Raw genomic sequence first — 21,403 nt, forward strand, 5'->3', positions numbered from 1 at the left:
TGGGTAGGGTGACCAGATGTCCCAATTTTATTGGGACAGTCCTGATTTTGGGGTCTTTTTCTTACATAGGCTCCTATTACCCCCCACCCCCGTCCCGATTTTTCACATTTTCTGTCTGGTCACCCTAGTTCTGGGGGCGAGAGATGAGCAGGGAGGCACTTCCTGCATCCACCAGACCCTCCGGTGCACATGGCAGGATATTCTCGAGAGCAGCGGGGCTGGGGGTCAGGATTGAGAGGCATGGAGAGAGCTGTATGTGTGGGGAGTCCAGGACTGGACTAGCAGGAGGCTGAGGGTCTGGATTGAGGACCACGGGCAGGGAAGAGCATGGGAAGCTGGCACTGCCTCTCCCTGCATGGTGCCCCGCTCTAGCCAGCACTTGTAACCGTTCACTTTCATAAACACTAAATTCAGGCAAGACCAAAAAGGGCCTGGGGGTTCCCAGCTGCGCGGTTGGGGAGGGTTCTCCCTCCCCCCCCTTAGCAGTGTCTAGACTTTGTCACTTTCACCCCAGCGGCAGCGCCCGTCCCACTCCTCTCTGTGTGGTGCAGACAATGCAGGGGCCGGGGCAGTAATGCACCGTGAAGCCCACGGGAGGGGCGCTCAGAAAGAGCCCAGCCCCGGGAAAACAAAGAACCCCTGAAACGGAACGAGAGAATCTGTCCTGCGAAGCCGGAACACTTTCCTCCAGGGGCTGGCTGGCCCGGCGCAGACACGACGGGGGGAAAACTTGCCTGGCCAGGTGCCCCTGGTGCGGTTACTGCTCCCCGGGCAGCAGAGATCTCAGAAAGAAAAGGAGTACTTGTGGCACCTTAGAGACTAACAAATTTATTTGAGCATAAGCTTTCATGAGCTACAGCTCACTTCATCGGATGCATTTAGTAGAATGATGTGAGCTGTAGCTCACGAAAGCTTATGCTCAAATAGATTTGTTAGTCTCTAAGGTGCCACAAGTCCTCCTGTTCTTTTTGCGAATACAGACTAACACGGCTGCTCATTGAAAAGAGATCTCAGAGGAGCGACCAGCCGGGCTGAACGTGAATGAAACCAGCACAAACCAGACACAGGCCCTGCCGGGTGCTCGCAGTCACACAGGGAGTGCTCTGCTCGCCTGGCACCGACCCCTCGACGGGCTGCCTGGCCGGCTCAGCAGAATGCTCCAGGCCACCTTGTTCTCGGGCAAGGGCCTGGCTTTGTGTGCGGGAGGCTACCCTCTAGTGGCGAGCCCCTTGGGATGGCGCGGGACCCACGGCCGCTTCTCTGAGCCCCTGCGGCAGAGGTCTGTCCGTGTGGAGCTGAGGGATGAGGGTCCGCCCCCCCCCCCCGCCTCGTGACGTGCTTGTGTCTGTGACGGTGACACACCCGGGCCCCGCTTCTGCTTGGCTGTGACCCACCTACCCCCACCCTGATCGGCCCAGGGTTGTTGGGCGGTGGATGAATCTGGTAGCTCCATACATGGACCTGTCACCCCTCCCCTGCGCGCAGTCCCTGGGCCCTATGGATGAGGTCTGTCCTCAGTTGCTCTGGTGTGGCCACAATCTGGGTAGCACCTGGAAGAAGATCCAGGCTTCGGAGCATGTCTCAGCTGTCTCTGCTCTATCCAGGCCTTCCCCCACCTGAGACTGTCCGCAGCCCCCAGCATCACTGCAGGATGGGGATGCTGTTCAGTGCATGAGAAAGGATGGGACCGGGCTGCTGGGGAGGAGATGCAGGGGAGTAGATGGAGCCAGGGAGGAGGTGTGGGGTGGGAAGAGGTGATGGAGCACAGGTCTGACCCCAGCTTCTGCCACACATCATTAATCTCCCGTAGAATCTGTTCCCATGTGTGCCAGGGGAAGGTAGCAGCTGACGGGGAAAATCCTCCGCTCAGCAGTTATTGTGTAAGTTGCAACACAGAGTCAGGGAAACACTGATTTATAGCAAGGTCCTAGAGAGGCAGAAGCAGACAGGCCCGGAGGACGGAGCTACATGGCAGTGAGGCTCACGGGCCCACCCCTTGTTGTCCATCTCCTTCACACAGGGCCTGATGTACAGGAACAGATCATTAATCAGTGAAGCTCCAGCCCCATGGACTGTATCTGGCCCAGAAGCTGCAAGTGAAGAAAAATCCCTTCCTGACCCCTGCAGTGAGCAACCAGCAAATTGGAGCATGAGGGTGGAGCTCACTATTGCTAGCAGTGCACAGCAACTACAGCACTGCATCCCACAGTGATGGGTCTGGGATGACAGACAGCAGTGGGGGTGGGAAGTACAGCCCCATGCTTTGAACACAGGGAGCCAGGAACACCAGAGTTCTGATACCAATGCACTGGGAAACCTTGCACAAGTTGCTCCCCTGCTGTGTGCCTCAGTTCCCCTCCCCCCATCCCCATGGAGTAGAGTTAATGATCCCGAAGCCCAGTGTGTTGTGGGGATCAGTCACTGAGTGTTTGCAACGTGTAATTAATGCACGAAATATTATAGCCAATCCTCGTCCTCTTCCTCCTGCCTCATTGTGGCTTCTCCTCTGAGCCTTGCTGGGTTGGGCAAGGAAGGTCCAAGCAGTACAGGCCAAAGCAGGCTCCCTAGCATGTGCCACGCTGGGCCGTTTTACTGCCTTTTACTGCCAGTCGCTTTAGAGGATCCAACGTGTACAACTGTCAAGCGCTGTCCTGCCGCGGGGCTGCTAACCCAGCTGTCTGGGGCCACATGAAACCGAACATCTCCACCCAGCAGGGATCACACCAACACACACACAAACACACCTCACCACCATCCACACATAGCCCATGATTTATACACCCCCACCATACACACACACACCACAATGCACCATGCTCCTCATACACACACACACACATATATACACCCCATGATACATATGACCCACCCACACACCACAATACACCATGGTCCTCCTCATACACAGCCATGATACAGACACACATACATACACTCCATGATGCATATGATCCATGCACACATCCCCTTGCTACATACTATTTGTACACTGCGGGAGAAGGAGGTGCACTTCGTGGGGCTACACAATTTTACAGCTCTGAGCCCAGAACCACCACATTACTCATCAGTCTGTTTTTAGTGTGTGTGTGTGTGTGTGTGTTTCCCCCCTCCATCTCAAGTACATTAGCTACTATGGAAACAATGATGTCATCGCTATGGGCAGAGCTTAGCGACATCCACAAATGCAGTATATAAAGTCCTGTGGCCACATTCAGATCTCAGTTCACCCGGCTTCAGTCTGCAGCGACTGCGTTGCAGGCAATGGAGTGACTCTGGATTGACTCTGGAGCAGAGTTTGGCGCCTGGTTTGCAGTGCTGGCCAGGGCTTGTGGTTGGCTGGAGGGCCAGGGATGATCCGATTATCCCATATGTGGTATAAATAGAGAGTATGGTGTGGATCTACTGAACATATGGAATAGATCTCATATGTCTGTCCGGGGTGGCCGGGTTATTCGTCACCAGCAGGAGATGAGGGCTCCCCAGTTGGTGAGCAGATAAATGGCTGGTCCACAGTGCACTTGATCACTCCTGGCTATTTAGACTGTGTTTGAAAGTGTCCTGGGAGTCGAAACCCAGAGGCTGCTGCTGTCTGGTCAGTGATTTATCTGCAACAGTCAGAGGAGGGTGGAAGTTGCACAAAGGGCTCAAAGCTGTAGCCGCAGCCAAGGGCATCTGGTGAAAGGCTAAGCAAATATTGGGCCAGATCCACGGTGCATGTAGCAACACCCATCTGCTACTCCAAGGGTGAATTTTGGCCAGAAAATCAAACCCCGGAGAAAGAGGCAATGTTCATTCCCAGGAGTTATTAAACCTGTAGGGCCAGAGTATCCAATGCTAAGTATCCACAATAGGGGCTGGATTCCCCTGGGCTCAGCACCCACAATCGGAGCTGGGTTCTCCAGGGCTCAGCACCCGCACTTGGCACCAGGTTCCCCGGGGCTCAGCACCCGCAATCGGGGCTGGATTCCCCAGGGCTCAGCTCCCGCAATGAGGGGCCAGATTTTCAAACAATATCAGCACCCTGGGGAGGCCCCTGAATAAGTTCTGACTTTTCGAAGTGCTCAGCCCCCGGAAGCTCGCACCGTGACCCCTCTAGCCAGCTTTTCGGATGGGCGCAGCACCCAAAATGTTGAGATCTCTGGAAAATCTGGCCCCCGATAGTGAGTGCTGAGCCCCTTGGAAGAGCTGGCTCTAAGAAGCAGTGAACAGGGAAGGCACATTGGGACGAGGGAGAGAGGTAAGTTCACAGCCTACAGAGGAGGCTGGTCTGGACTAGGAATAAAATGTGTGTTGCTAGCATGTGTTAGCTGACACATTTTAATGCTATTGTAGACAAGGCAGTGTGTTTACATGTGTTAGTTAGCTTATGTGGGCCAATGTGGGCTAAGAGCACAATTTAAATCCCAACCTAGGCAAGGCCTCAGTCAGTGATTGCAACCTCCAGGCCTTTGTGGAGCAGGCTTGAGTGGGAGAAGAGAGAAAAAAAGATCTGGAAAGAAGAGAAGTGATACGTGGAAGTGAACAGGGGTCATGGAAGAGTTGCTAGCTGCACTGCGCTTCCATAGTTCTAGGGGCTCAGACAACCAAAAACAATGTCACTGTAGCTAGAGCGATTCACACAGGAGCTGCCTCACCGTAAAGTCAAACTTTGGAACTCACTGCTGCAAGAGGTCTCAAAAACAGATTTTCTGGAGCGATTTTGAAATGGGGATGGATGGTCTGACTTCTAATAACATTTTCAGCCATATGTGTTAAAAGGATGGTCTCTCTTGTTTATATAGTGTCTTGCATTTCTCTAGTGCTTGTCCTCTTGAAAGATCCTAGTTTTTACTATGCTGCATGATGGGGCCAGTGAGAAGTTGATAGAGGCAGCTGGATTATAATTCGGATATTCCTCTCCAAAAATCACAGGTCCCATCCACTTGAGCTAAAGGAGAATCTCCATTAATAGTTAGCAGTATGGGACCCATGACACACAGTTGAGCAGTTCTGATTCTCTCCGATAGAGGGCATTGGTGCACATACATAGTGGCCAGTTCATTACGCTCTATACAGAGGTCACTTCATCAGTGAGATGCAGCCACCTCTGAAATGTGAAATGTGGCAGCTGTCAAACAGTACAGAGCAAGCTACATAACAGCTTAGCACATGGGTATAAAAAAACAACCCCTCACCACTTCAGGCGTTTATACGGATCACCTGTGGGGCTGAGGAAGGAATCCTGCTTTCTCCCCTAACCCTACCCTACTACATATAGTATGGGGCAATGGGCCCGGTGCATTATGGGTTTCCCCCCCAACCTTCGTCTGTATCATCGGGTACTAGCAACTTCCAGAGGCAGGATGCAGGACTAGGTGAATCAGTAGTTTGTTCTAGTGCGGCAAAGCCTTTTAAGAACTGATCGGTTGATGCTTATTTACAGGGAGAAGGGGGGTTCTGCTCACTGATCTTACAGCCAGAAGGGACTGTTACGACAATCTGTTCTGGCTTCCTGCGTAACACAGGCCAGAGGACCTCAGCCAGTGATCCCTGCCTCCAGCCCAACTCCTTGTGGTTGAGCACGAGTGTGTCTTTTAGAAAGAGGCGTCCAATCTTGATTTAAAGTCACCAAGTGATGGAAGAAACCACCATGTCCCTCACTAGGTTTTTCCAATGCTTAGTTTCCCTCCAAGCACCAGAGAAGCTCCCACACCCCATGGTAACTTGTCCCAATGGTTAGTTCCCCTTGCTGTTAAAAATGTGAGTCTTATTTGCTGCCAGCCACTGGATGTTAGTCGGCTTTTGTCTGCTAGGTTAGAGAGCAGAGCGGGGATGCCAATGTGCACAGCTGATTGTCTGGGGAAATGATCAGTACCACGGTATCTTACAGAGATGCTAAAAACTGGGCGGGCAGTTAACTGATGGGGTTACCTACCTAGGGCTCCTCAGCACTGGAGGGCTGCAAAAATGAACCTGGTTCCACCACAGATCGTAGCCGTAAGAAGCAAATTATTACTCGAGTGCCTCGTTTCACTGAGGGATTCGAAGGGACTGCACCACTGTTCACCAGAGCCAGATACCGGATAAACTCCCTACCCGCTCAGCTTTCAGTTGGATCCTTCCCTTTGCAAGGTGAGATTAAGGATTATTAATGAATTACTTGTTGTTATTTTTGTATCTGTATTACACCCTGGAATTTTAGACCCAGATCCAAAGCCTACCACAGTCAATACAAGTCTTTCCAGTGACTCTTGGGCTTTGGATCAGGCTTGGTTGTACAGTTCTTTGTATTTCATTATTATTGTGTGTTAGCCGGAGGGTTCCCACCATATTTATTTTCCTGTTCTTGGGTGGGTGAGAATCAAACTATTTTTATTTCCAATAAAGCCTGAACTTGCTCTCCATTCTCTCCCCCCTGCCCCCCCCCCGGGTGCATTAACCCAAGAGGGCCCTGTCGAGATGGTGGCTGGCCAATAAGCGAGCAGAGGTGGCAGCAGAGCTTTAGGACACCGTCTGCAGCCTCAGTGAGACTTGCTGCAGGGTGGTGAAACTGCCCCCTGTGCAAAGGCCTGTGCACCAGTTATGTCCCAACAGGGCCATGCCTGTAAGTCTACACTGTGGAGTAATGGAGCATAAGCCTTGAGTCAGACCTTTGCACTAGAGTCAGTTTCATCCCGGAGGATTCATGACCCTGAGAGTTCACCATGGTTTGACTGAGCTTAATTTCACTGCAAATTGTGTCAGCGACAAGGTGTTAAGCTCTGTATTCGGGGTCCCCATCACTCCCTCGTGCTCTCTGTTGTTACTGTTCCATCTCTGCTCATTGCATGCACTTGCCTACATTCCCCCTGCCCTTTTGCTGCTTGTGGAATTCTCCCCTGCTGCGTATGGGTGCTGGGTTCTGGTAAATAGCCACTGTGCTCCACCCCAGAGGTAGCTGCAATTCAGTGATTCTCTATGCACCCATAACCTGCTTCCTGGGGATGTCACAGGGGTTACTTAGATAATGAGAGTGGAATGCACTATAGCAGCACACAGTACAGAGATTGTGACCTCATGAGGGAGCCCACCTAGATACTAGCAGAGTGGGAGGCACCTCTCGGCTTTGGCCTCCTGCAGGTGCCCCAGAAGCCGGGCTGAGGAATGAAGGACCAGTCATGCACTCAGATTAGCAACTGCTGCACTAGCTCCTGTATGGGATGGGGGGAAAGAGCCAGACCCAGCCCCCACCTCTCGACCCCCAACAACAGGGAGCAGCCCAGCAGCCAATAAACTTGCCTCCCTGCAGCTGTGCAAGTCCCATCTCTGTCATGCATTCAGACATTGCGCTGCTTTCCCTGAGCCCTGGACTGTGCCGTCCAGATGCCTGGGGAAACTGGCAGCCCCAGCTAAGATGTACCAGCATCACAGTAGAGTGTGAAATGGAGACAGGGAATATTTCTTCTGGGAATGCTTGTTTCGGGCACGTATTATTAGGGAGTAGATATTTATTGAACTCTTTAACATATCAGGATTAATCTCCTGAAGCTGATCTAGGCTATGATGATCCCTTCAACAGCATCTCTTACAACTCTAATTAATAGAGCTTTTGGGAAAGAATTTATTGGAAAACCGAAAAGCTACAAATCCACTAGCCTGGGTGCTTTGCACCCTGCAGGGCTGGGGCCCCAATCCAGTAAGGCATATCAACACGTGCTTATCGTCAACCATGAGAACAGTCCCATTGACTTCCATGGAGCTACTCACATTAAAGTCGAGCACATGACATGCTTAAGTGCTTTGCTGGGGCAGGGACTATGGGAATTAACTTGTGAAAGTGACAGTCATTTCTGAAAAATCATGCGTGATTGCATGGCGGGAAGAGATCAAAGGGAAGCAAATGTGGTACCAGCTTTCAAACAAGCCAAGCAAAGTGATCCTGGTAATTACTGTCATATAAATCTAAATTCTGACCCTGATAAATAATGGAGCAAATACCATGAGAGAAAAATTGCCAGACATCTAGAGAATAATAGAAACATGCAATGAATGGCTAGGGGTTTACAAATCTGGTGAGATGGTTATTTTTTGGTTTGCTTTTTTTGTATAGAATTTTTAAAATATGAGAGGGTAGTATATTTGGAGCCTAGTAAAAAATTTGATACAGTATTTCATACAACCTTACTCTGACAATTAATTCAGATCAGCTTGGGTATAAATACTGGGGCATGGATGGAACACTGGCTCAAAGGATGTAAATTCAAGGTAGTAATAAACAGCAAAGCACTGAGTTGTGGAGGGAAGGGTTTGGTGTCACAGGGATTGGTGTTAAGTCAGGGCAGCTTGTTTATTACTCTCTTAAATGAAAAAATGACAAAGTGAACTAGCTTGGAAAAGCACAGCTAATATATTCAGCATCCTTACAACCTTGCTATTTACCAATATAACCGCTTAAATGTTGTTTGTGATGGTTCTCTATTCTGTGTACCAAACTGCACCATAGGGTCTCTATGGAAAGAAATTCCATGCTTGAATAATAGGAGTATAGTGGTAGGAATATGCTACTGACCACCTGACCAGGACGGTGACAGTGACTGTGAAATACTCAGGCTGATTAGAGAGGATACAAAACTGAAACACTACCTCCCTATTGACTGGGTACATGTCACCTCAGGATGGGACGCAGAGATAAAATTTCTAGACACCATTAAATGACTGCTTCTTGGAGCAGTTAGTCCTGGAACCCACAAGGGGAGAGGCAATTCTTGATTTAGTCCTAGGTGACCCACAGGATCTGGTCCAAGAATGAAACGCTTAGTAAAAGCAACCATAATGTAACTAAATTTAACATCGTTGTAGGGGGAAAATACCAAAGAAACCCACCACAGTAGCATTTAACTTCAAAAAGGAAACTACACAAAAATGAGGAGGCAAGTTAAACGGAAATTAAAAGAAACAGTCATAAGAGTGAAATGCCTGCAAGTTGCATGGAAATTCTTTTTAAAACACCATAATAGAGGCTCAATTTAAATGTATACCCCAAATAACAATAAGCAGTAAGAGGACCAAAATATGCCACTATGGCTAAACAATGAAATAAAAGAGCAGTTAGAGACAAAAAGACATCCTTTACAAATTGGAAGTCAAATCCTATTGAGGAAAATAGAAAGGAGCATAAACTCTGGCAAATCAAATGTAAAAGTATAATTAGGCTGCCCAAAAAAAAATGTGAAGAGGAACTAGCAAAAGATACAAAAACTAACAGCAAAAAGTTTGTTATGTACATCAGAAGCAGGAAGCCTGCCAAACAAACAGTGGGGTTACTGGACGATTGAGGTACTAAATCAAGTCAAGGAAGACAAGGCCTTTATGGAGAAGCTAAATGAATTCTTTGCATCAGTTATCACTGCAGAGGATGTGAGGGAGATTCCCACACCTGAGTCATTCTTTTTAGGTGACACATCTGAGAAACTGCCCCAGACTGAGATGTCAGTAGAGGAGATTTTGGAACAAACTGATAAATTAAACAGTAATAAGTCCCCAGGCCCAGATAGCATTCACCCAAGAATTCTGAAGGAACTCAAATATGAAATTGCAAAGCTACTAACTCTGGTATATAACCTACTGCTTAAATGAACTTCTGTACCAGGTGACTGGAGGGTAGATAATGTAACGCTCATTTTTTAAAAAAAGGCTCCAGAGGTGATCCTGGCAATTACCCGCCAATAAGCAAAACTTCAGTACCAGGCAAATTGATTAGAACTATAGTAAAGAACAGAATTATCAGACACATAGATGAACATGATATATTGGGGAAGAGTCAACACAGCTTTTGTAAAGGTAAATCAGGCCTCACTACTCTATTAGAATTCTTTGAGGGGGTCAACAAATGTGGACAATGCGGATCTAGTGGATTTAGTGGATTTAGATTTTCAGAAAGCCTTTGACAAGGTCCCTCATCAAAGGCTCTTAAGAAAAGTAGGCAGTCATGGGATAAAAGGGAAGGTCCTCTCATGGATTAAAGTTAAAAGATAGGAAACAAAGGGTAAGACTACATAGTTTTCACAATGGAGAGAGGTAGATAGTAGGGTTCCCCAGGGATCTGTACTGGGACCAGTGCTATTCAACGTATTCATAAGAAAGGGGTAAAGAGTGAGGTGGCAAAATTTCCAGACAATACAAAATCACTCAAAATAGTTAAGTCCTAAACTGACTGCAGAGAATTACAAAGGGATCTTACAAAACTGGGTGACTGGGCAACAACATGGCAGATGAAATTCAGTGTTGATAAATGCAAAGTAATGTACATGGGAAAACATAATCCCAACTGTACATACAAAATGATAGGGTTTAAATTAGCTGTTACCACTCAAGAAAGAGATCTTGGAGTCACTGTGGATAGTTCTCTGAAAATATCTGCTCAATGCACAGCACCAGGCAAAAATGCTAACAGAATGTTAGGAACCATTTGGAAAGGAATGATAAGCTAGAAAACATCATGGTGCCACTGGATAAATTAATGGTACACCCACACCTTGAATATTGCATGCAGTTCTTGTCACCCCATCTCAAACAAGATAAATTAGAACTGGAAACAGTACAGAGAAGGGTAAGAAAGATGATTATGGGTCTGGAACAGCTTCCATACAAGGAGAGATTAAAAAGACTGGAACTCTTTACCTTAGGAAAGAGACGACTAATGGGGGATATGATAGAGGTCTGTGAAATCATGAACGATGTGGAGAAAGTGAATAGAGAAGAGTTATTTACCCCCTTCATATAACACAAGAACTAGGAGTCATCCAATGAAATGAAGAAGCCGCAAGTTTAAAACAAACATAGGGAACTACTTTGTCACACAATGCACCGTCAGCCTGTGGAACTTATTGCCAGGGGATGTTGTGAAGGCCAAAAGCATAACTAGATCCAAAAAATAAATAGATAGGTTCCTGGAGGACAGGTCCATCGACATCTATTAGTCAAGATGATCAAGAACACAGCTCCATAGTCTGGGTGTCCTTAAGCCTCTGACTGCCAGAAGCTGGAACTGGATAGCAGGGGATGGATCACTCAATAAATTGCCCTGTTCTATTCATTCTCTCTGAAGCATCTGGCACGGGCCATTGTCGGAAGACAAAAAGAAAAGGAGTACTTGTGGCACCTTAGAGACTAACAAATTTATTAGAGCATAAGCTTTCGTGAGCTACAGCTCACTTCACGAAAGCTTATGCTCTAATAAATTTGTTAGTCTCTAAGGTGCCACAAGTACTCCTTTTCTTTTTGCGAATACAGACTAACACGGCTGCTACTCTGAAACCTGTCGGAAGACAGGATACTGAGCTAGATGGACCATTGGTCTAACCCCGTCTGGCCGTTCTTATGTGGACAGGAATTATGGTAAGTGCCAGAAATAACCGTCAAAGTGATAAATGGCAGGTCTGCAACTTCACCAGTAATCATCTGAAATGTGGTGGGCTGAAGGATCCTGGAAAGCAGCAATGGCTGAAAGGGACCCATGGGTGACCATGGACAGCAAATGCAACATGCGTCTGCAGTGGGAGGAGGCCGCTGCACTGAAGCACCATGTCATGGAACAGGCAGGTGATGGAGTACTCTCTCGGCTGAACACTGTTGTCAGTCGGATTGCACCTAGCACACTGAATGCAGCCTGGAGAAAAGCTGGGGCAAACTGCAGCCAGAGAAGCCATTTGCACAAGTTTTATGGTGTTACAACCCCAGGATCTATGCTGCATGTTCTTCAGCGCCATCTACTGGCACTTTATCTACTACCTACCTATCTCCAGAAAGGGGGGGGAGCACTCCGGGACCAGGGGCCTCCTTAGCAGAAGGGATATTGACAAACCAGAGGGGCTTATTAAGAGAAGAATGACAGTAAGGAACAAGGAGCTGGGGAGACTGAATTATGAGATGAGACTAAGGATTTTCAAATAAGTCTAAAGGAGCTAGGATCCCAGCTTCTGCTGAATTTCAAACGCCCTCCGTTGAAGCCCCAATCCTCCAAAGGCTTATGCACATTCTTAATTTTAAGCATGCAGGTAAATATTTGCAGGACCAGGGCCTAACAGAGCTTGGCCAAGTGACCAGCTCATGACAAGGTGAGGACATGATAATACTCTGAAAGTATTCAAAGCATGTTAACAGCAAGGAAGGGGATGAATTGTTTCGGGTGTAAAGTGTAACTACAAGTGGTGGGAAGAAATCAAGAAAGGGAAAAGTTTAGGCTGATTATTGGCTGCGGGCAGAGGTGACGCGAGGGGGCGGGTGTCATGCGGGGTCACCCCCCCCCACCAGATTTCTGACAGGGTTTATATGCCCTGCCCTGAACCCTGCTGCATACCACAAGAACCTTTAAATTGTGCCTCCCCATTATCAACAATCAGGCATTATCCCTGGCTGTGGGGAGAGAAGGGACAGCTTCTTAGAAGATTTGAAGCAGTGAAATGATATAAGCCATATTAGTTAAAAACACACTGGGCCAAACAGTGGGGGAAAATTGTGCCGGATTCGAGAACAATCCTGCCCCCAGAGACTGGACTAGGAGCTGGAGTCCCTTCTTATGTCTCTGCAAATCCGGAATATCTCCACTGAAAGCCTTGCCAGCATAAAATAGGTGAGAGTAGAAAGAGAACCCAACCTGCTTGTTTCTGTTCATCTCTCACATCTGTGGTAATTACTGGAGCTGGCCAAACAGAACCAACAAACTGCCACAAATCTGAGTTTGCATTTGGTATTCGCTGTGGTCACTGCTGGGCTCCTTTTGCCTCTGCTTTGCACAGGCGTTTGTGAGGTTGAGTTTCACTGGCAGCAGCATCTGCAGGGAGTGTGTTGCAAGATCACCAATGGAAGTGTTGTGTTTGCACAAAATGAATCTTACATGGGAGGGCCCAAGCATGTGCCAGTTCTTCCAATGAAGGGAAGCTGTCCAACCTGCATATTATAGCTGTGCAAAATCCCATGTTTGGTGAGGAAAGCAGGCAAGAGTTCTCTGTTTGCTTGAAGTTACGGGGAGGTTTGGAATGCTAGAAATAGGGCCAGCAGAGACGAATTGATGGGCAGAGTGCAGGTGAGGCAGTCAAAGGTGCATGCTAAACTATTAATCATCATTCTTTGTATTGCTTTCTCGACACTGGCCCCAAACACGATGATACAATCCCTGGCCTGAACAGCTTGTGCAGTTTATTAGCTGGATATCAACACCACGTGAGTGTCTGGTGTGTATTATTTATTATTCGTTATTATTATTATTACTGTATGTTCTCCATCTGTCTATTAACAAGCACTGTGTTGTGTTGATCACTAAACATGGACCCAGGGTGAGAAATCTTCCAAATTATATTTTCATGACCTCCGTCGCTGGAAAGGCTTTTCTCTCCAGCCTCAAACACTTTCAAATGTTTCATCTGGAGCAGATTGGGGGGAAATGAAAAAACTAGTTTTCTGAAAAATGTTAATTTTTTTTTTTTTTTGTCATTTCAGAGGCTCCAAACTGAGCCAGTTTTTTGCAGTTTTTTAAAATAAATGTTGTGGAACTATTGATGTTTATCGAAATTACTCGTTTGTTGGAATTGCAGGTTTTGGTAGATTAAAAATGTCAATAATACAAATAAACATTGATAAACATCAGCCTTTATTTGCAGACAGCAAGAATTGTTGACAAAATCAACAATTTTTCATTCTTTTTTAAAGTGTATTTTTCATCGCTGAAAACTTTTTCTTAAAAAAAAAAAAAAGTCAACCAGCTGTAGTTTAATCCAATTGAAGTGGAATAAAATATTTACTCTATTTTAGGCAACAATATAAAAAGCAGATTAAATACTGAAAAGAAAAACATGTCTAATGCGGGAAGACACGCTATAGTGCAGCCTTAAAAAGTGATTGGACTGGAATATCTCTTCCTCAACACTGTCTTTCTCTCACTGGCTTCCTCCCTCCACCAATCATGTCTCCTAGTGGCCCTGCCTCCTGGTAGATGTCCTTCATGCACCATGTTCTTAATGTCCCACATGGAGCTCTGAAGACCATTCTCTTCCCCCTTAATGCTCTGTGCAGGCCCCTAGGAAGTCCCATGTCACAGCCCCAGCCATGAAAGAGTGGGTGGGACTCATAGCTGCACTGCTCCTTTAACTTGGATGTGGATCACTTGGTGAGGTCCAGTTCGCTTTCAAGGTCTACTGCTGGCATTTAAAAATTTGCATGGGCCTCAGTGTGTCACACTTGGGGTAACTTATCACTGTATATGCCTTCTGCTGGATGGCTGTATGGTACAGGAGTCCTCCAGTATGTCACAGAAGCCAGACCACACCCGGTAGAATACCTGTGCTAGGATGATGCCAAGTGTGTTCGGTTATTCAGGGGAGAGGGGAGACGTGCTGGTAGCACATCAGAAAAATGTGTTTATTTGTGCATTTGGGGTTCTCGAGTGGTCCTCGTGGCAATTCTGTAGGACTTTGGGGCCCTCAATTACTGAACTGCCTACAGCCACATGGCGTTCAGTCCTGAGTGCTATCCTTGCATATGACCTTCTGCTCCAAACGTGTGGTCCCTTACTACTGGAGCTAACAGGCATGTGTAGATAAATTTTAGGACATCTATCTTCTATTGACTGCAGCCACTAGAAGGTGACATAAAATACACATTTGAACACATGTGGCACTCCAGTAGTTGGCAGTGCTCCTGCTCACACACTGCCTACATTCATTGCAACCTCCATCACCGAGAGATACCCAGCGTAAGGTGGTGTAATGCTGATGGCTTTGGGATGACAGCATTGAACCGAGATAGGTGGCTTCTATTTCTATCTCTGCAATACACTTCCTGTGTGACTGTGGGCAAGTTGTTTAACCCCCTTTGTGCCTCAGTTTCCCCATCTGCGAAATGGAGCCAACTGCTTCAGAGGGGCGTGAGGAGGATGATTTCATCAGTCTGTGAGGTGCCCAAACACCATGGTGATGGGAGCCACAGAAAAATCAGATATGGCATTAAACAGGTACCTTGTAGAGAGGGAGCTCCCAGCTACACTAGGTGTTCCTGTGCACATTGAATGTATATCAAATGATCATTGTTAAAATTAACAAAGGTTATTTGGGCCCTTTTCTTACCTCTTGTGCCCAGCCTTGCCACCCTCTGCACTTCCTAGCTAAAGCCATGAGGCACGATGGGACACGCGCTATGTTGTAATAATGACACGCTGTAGCAAGTTGTGAAGCAGGAGGCTGGAGCGTTGCGGGTGAGTCATTGCTACACAATAAACAACACATGGCCTAGAGCATCCCATTGTAATTATATGGGGCCCTGGTTGTGTGCAAAGGAAAAAGGAAAGGAAAACTTCTTTCAAATGAGGTGCCGTTTCGCAGGAAAATAGTTCAGGGAAGAACGGATCCATATCTTTCCAATGACAGTGTTTGAACTGCTGCCCCAGGCCTGGAATTCCCACAAGTTTTAAAAGACTGTCAAGTGTGAATATAATTAAATAATTAAATGTCTTAGTTAATTAGTCAGATTCGTTTTCCCTCTCGTGGGCGTATTGATACGGCATGCGGAGACATAGGTGCTGACTCCGTGGGTGCTCTGGGACTGGAACACCTATGGGGAAAATAGTGAGTGCTCAGCACCCACCAGCAGGCCCCACCAATCAGCTTCTCCCTCTCCCCCCGCCCCCCCCGCCAGCATCTCTCGCCCACCGTGGATCAGCTGTTCAGTGGCATGCAGGAGGCACTGGGGGAAGGAGGCGGAGCGAGGGTGGGCACACTCGGGGGAGGGGGCAGAACGTGGCAGGAAGGGGCAGGCGGGGGCAGGAAGAGGCAGGGCAGGAGTGGGGCCTTGGGAGAAGGGGTGGAGTGGGGGCAGGGCCTGGGGCGGATCAGGGGTCGAGAACTTCCGGGGAAATGGGAAAGCCGGTGCTTGTGTGCGGAGATGTGATTAAAGAGTTCCAAGCCCTGGCCCTATCCCCCAATAAGAACACTGCTCATAACGTTCATCAGCCCATCAGCTAGGTCAAATGGAAACAGCTTGAGACCTAAGGCTCAGGAGACCTGGGCCTGATTCCCAGCACTGCCATTTACTTGCTGTGTGACCTTCTGTACATCACTGCCCTTTCATGTGCCTCAGTTTCCCCATCGCTCACATTGGAATGCAGAAGCTACGGGCTGATCACCTTCTTGTCCACGTCAGGGGAGGTGTTTGTGCATGTTCTGCTGGCACGTTTGGAGCCCCTGCTGCATCGGAAGAGTTGCCCACAACAGTTGGGCTTTATGAGGAACAGGTCCACGTTAGATGCCATTTTGGCTCTCCGCTCGTTTTCGGAGATACACCGCGAGTTCAAGAAGCCCCTGCACGTGGCATATGTCAATCTCAAGGCTGCATTTGATTCCGTTGACCGAGTCGCGCTATGAAAGGCCTTAAAAGGATGTAGGTGTCCCAGCCACTCTGCTGGACTTGATTATCGAGCTGCGTAATGGAACCACTGCCCATATCCCCTCTTGGGAATCAGATGTTGGCACCTTTTAAATCAGTATCTGGTGTCAGGAAGGGCTGGGGCTGGACCCCGGCGCTCTTGTGTCAGGCAGTGGATTTCATAATGCAGCATCCCGTCAGGTCCATGGGCATTAAGACCAGTGATCTCTCGCTCTCAGACCTTGACTATGCTGATGACGTTGTTCTCGTACAGAGCCCTGACAGGTTTCCCAAGGCATTCTAGCAAATGGAAGAGGAGTTGGCCAAGGTCAACCTCCATATTTGGTGGTCAAAGACAAAGCTGCAAAACCTAGAACCAGGCCCCCCGCCATAGGCACCAACTTGTGCTACCGCCGGTGGGTGCTCGACCTCCCCCTGCCCCTGTCCCCGTCCCGACTTCACCCCTGCCCCGCCCCATCCTGCCCCTGCCTCGCCCCCATTCCAAACCCTTCCCCAAAGTCCCCGTCCCTGCCCCTAGGCCAGCAAATTTGCAGGGGTGGCAAATTTATAATAGTAGCCAGAGGCTGCTTCCCCCGGTGCCAGTTCGTGCCCTCCGCCCTCGCCTCAACTCCACCCCTTCTCTGCCCCCATTCTCCGCCCCCTTCCTGCCCCTATTGGTCCCCTTCCCCATATCCCCACCCTGGCCACGCCTCCTCTCCTGAGCGCACCGCATTCCCCCCTTTTCCCGCCTCCTTCGCGAAGCTGTTTCACGCACAAGCACTGGCAGGGAGCGGGGAGAAGCAGGACCTGGCGGCACCTTCGGGGAGGAGGCGGAGCAGAGGTGAGCTGGGGCAGAGGGGGGTGGGTGGCAATTATTTCAGGGCCTAGGGGCAGCAAAATCTTTAATCCGCCACTGCCCTATTGGATTCCTTCCCCAAATCCCGGCCCTGGCCCCGCCTCTTCCCCACCTCCTCCCCTGAGTGTGCCACATTCCCGCTTCTCCCACCTCCCTCCTGGAGCTTGTTACACCACAAAACAGCTGTTTTGTGGCGGCAAGTGCTGGGAGGTAGGCAGAGGAGCGGGGATGCGGTGCATGTAGGAGAGGAGGCGGAGGTGGGGTGAGGCAGGGGGCGGGGAGGGGAGCTTGGCTGCCAGTGGGTGCAGAGCTCCCACAAATTTTTCCTCGTGGGTGCTCCAGCCCCAGAGCACCCACGGAGTCGGCGCCTATGCCACCCTCAACTCCAATCTCCTTGGATAATGAAACTGCTGAAGCAGTCTCCAGCTTGTGCTATTTGGGTTCTATACTCGCCAGTCCCTCCAGCTCTCACACGGGGGTTCATCACCAGATTGGCATCGCAGCCATGGGTCATTTACAACGAATATGGAATCAACCTCTCCTCGGCACGACAACCCAGTTCAGGATCTGTACGGTTGTGAAACATGGACACTCAAACGGGGCAAAGCTGGAGGCTTTCCATACAAAATGCCAATGTTGAATAATGGGACATAAAATGGAACAACTTCAATCGTAATGCAGACATTTATGGTCGCTCTGACCTACTGGCTCCTGGGGTCACTGTCCGCAGAGGGCATCTTATGCTTTTTGGACATGTTACCAGAATGCCGCAAGACGGGTGGCTTGTAAAATCTGCGAGGGTGTTGTGATGGCTGATGTGTGAGAGCCTGGGAGGAGAGAGACTGTAACCTCCCATCCTTTAATATTTTTGTTGAGTGTGTGTGTCATTTTAGTCCTGGTGAAAGGTACTGGAACAACAGCCCTGGGAAATAAAACCACCTCTCCAGCCGTAGAACAGGCATAGCAGAGGGAATAATGGCTCTTCAAATGTAATCCACTGGCCGCTGTGTATTACACCCTCCCACCCCATGCAGATCCACAGGGGATGTGACTCTGTTACAGCTCTTGCGCTGTAGAGATTCATGCCTGTCGCTCTGGAGGTCCTCGGTTCAATGCCTGGTGTGTCAGTCAAGATGGTGACCAGTGTACAAACATCCCCCTTCCAGCTGTTCCTAGAGGGCAGCTCAGACTCTATGGCATCTCTGCTAAGACTGCCATCCAGGAGGCCAGTTCTGAGCAGTGGCTTTCCAGATGCCGACTTCTGTCCACTGAAGGTAAATGCTTTAGAGGCCCTGACCCAGTGACTGAGCCAAGCATATAGTTTTCTCTGGATAAAGTTCTTCTCACAGTGCTTCTGTTTTGAGAGCTCTCAGGCAGTTGAGATTGGGGATCATTAGTAGAAGAGGGCCATGTGCTGGTTTGGGCATCACAGGGCTTTCTGCAAAGCAGGAGGCTAGCAGCATGTCTGTGACGTCGCCGGGAAGAGGAGAGCATCTCTGGTATCTGCACACTGACACAAGTATTAATTTTAATACCGACAAGCTGGATTTCCACTGGGCTGAGATGTTTCAGGGATTCATAATGACGGCTTTGTAACCCGGCGGATAGTAGTTCTACCTAGAGCAGTGGTTTTCAAACTGCAGGTCGCAACCCAGAACCGGGTCGCAGAAGGTAAGGCACTGTGTCACGGCGGCTCTGGTCAACACCACCGACGGGCCGTTAAAAGTCCCGTCGGTGGTGTGCCTGGCTAAGGCAGGCTAGTCCCTAGCTCATCTGACTGCGCACTGTGCCCCAGATGTGGCCAGCAGCAGGTCCGGCTCCTAGGCAGGGGGGCCATGGCGCTCTGCATGCTGCCCCTGCCCCGAGCACCAGCTCCACACTCCCATTGCCTGGTTCCCGACCAATGGGAGCGTGGGGGGGCGGTGCCTGCGGGCAAGAGCCACGTGGAGCCGCTTGCACACCTCCACCTAGGAGCCAGACCTGCTGCTGGCCGCTTCCAGGGTGCAGCGCAGTCTGTGGTGCCAGGACAGCCAGGAAGCCTGCCTCTGCACCCCAGCTGCACCGCTGCCTGGGAGCTGCCCGAGGTAAGCCCGCACCCCAACCCTGTACCCCAATCCCCTGCCCCAGCCCTGAGTCCCACCCAAACCTGGAGCCCCTTCCTGCACGTCAAACCCCTTATTCCCAGCCCCACCCGAGAGCCTGCACCCCCAGCCCAGGCTCTGACCCCCTCCCACACCCCAACTCCCTGCCCTAGCCCAGAGCCCCCTCCTACACCCTGAACCCCTCATTCCCAGCCCCATCCCACAGCCCTCATCCCCACACCTCAACCCTCTGCCTCAGCCCTGAGCCCCTCTCACACCCCAAACCCCTAATCCCCAGCTCTGTCAGATCGCAGGCATCAATAATTTTCTTCAACTGGGTCCCCAGAAAAAATGTTTGAAAACCACTGACCTAGAGTGCGTGTAGGAACACAGCTGGTGACTGGAGAATGCAGGGCCCCTTCTTGGGGCTTGCAGTACTGATAGGGAATTGACAGTTGCCTGCCCATCAACTTGGTTTCTGTTTACACTGTGAGTGCTGGTGGAAGGAGCCGGACCGAGACTGCAGGATGGGGAGCAGGCCACCAGCATATCTCAGAGTTGCCCTGGAGGGGACACCGCGCAGGGCCAGAAACAGGGGCCAGGGTGGATAAAAATCAATGATTTATAAAATAAAATTTAAAAAAAAATTGGATTTTTTGATAAAATGCTTTTTGAGGGAAAAAACCTATCTAAAGATAGTTTTAATTAAGATACATTATAGCTCAAAGATATTTTATCATGGAATAGGGATTATAAATTCTAATTCTATAGTATGAGACAATATATTCATGTAATAAGAAAAGTTTTATAAATGAGTTCCAATAGTTCACGGATTAGGCACCCAATCTTGTGGAGTTCCAGGGGCTTCTGTATAAATTATTTAGGTTAATCTTTCTATCTACCCAGTGGGACCCAGTGCTCAATCTAGAAGATGAGGTCCAATAGTTCATGTATTAGGACCTAATCTTATGAGGTTCCAGGGGCTTCTACACAGATTATTTAGGTTAATCTTTCTATCTACTCAGTGCTAAATCTAGAAGATACCATCAGAGATGCTAAGTTTTGCAGTTCTCAAACTGTGGATTTGTGTCTCCAGAGATAACATGCTTGTTAACAGAAATAAATAAATCAATAAATAAATAGATAGAGGTGAGAAATAACAGACCTCAACCCTATGTCCCTCTGCAAAGTTGTGTACACGGAGTCAATCCCTTACTTCTCTCTAAAAGTGCAAAGTTTCAAAAAGTTCAGTGGATAGATTGTTGGGGGCGGAATAGATCTGGACAAGAAGAAGTCTGGAGATAGACATGAGAAGGGAGGGACAGGCAGTAGAAACAAAAGTGAAACTGTTTGAGCAGCATATTCCAAAAGTCTTGAGGTCTTTCTGAGTGTAGCCTTCATTGATCTGAGATCTACCATACCATTCTCTCACTAGAAGGGAAAATCTATAATGGCAGCAGGCCGTAAAAGAGACCCAGTTTGGGTTGTGAAGCATATGTATTCATATGTACTCTTTGAGTTGTGAAGAATATGTATTAAGGTTATAACAACCAACAAGAATGCACTTTTATGTAGAAATCCATGATTAAATCGAGTCTTCCTGACTAGTGATTTAAATCATGATTTAAATCAATTTGATTTAAATCAAATCCACCCTGACAGGGGCCCACCGTTCCTTCACCTCTCTGCTGAGGCTGCGCCATGTAGCAGTGGGAAGTGGACACCAGACTGGAAGCCATCCATTTGTTTCAGAGGTCACCCTTACTGGGTGTGAGAGATGGCCCCTCCTAACCTAGCCTGGATGCGAACTGGTGATCTAGAGGTGAAAGGCTCCATCCCTGATTGCCAGCCAGTCATTCCCCACCACCCCCGCCATCATCAGACTAGTCGCTCTAGAGCCGCTAGCCATTCAAGAATCGAAACAAAGAATGTGGGTGCATTACTCCATAGCTCCGTTACCTTCGCTAGGCTATTTTTAAACACCTGGGTTTGCTTCCCCCCCTCCCTATCACCATGGAAATAATTCCATTGTTTTACATGTTCCGTTCAGCACATTCAAGGCAATGGAATCAGTTCAATGCGTGTTCCAGATTGA

Source organism: Dermochelys coriacea, chromosome 9 (genome assembly GCF_009764565.3).
Source record: "Dermochelys coriacea isolate rDerCor1 chromosome 9, rDerCor1.pri.v4, whole genome shotgun sequence".
NCBI classification, from domain to species: domain Eukaryota; kingdom Metazoa; phylum Chordata; order Testudines; family Dermochelyidae; genus Dermochelys; species Dermochelys coriacea.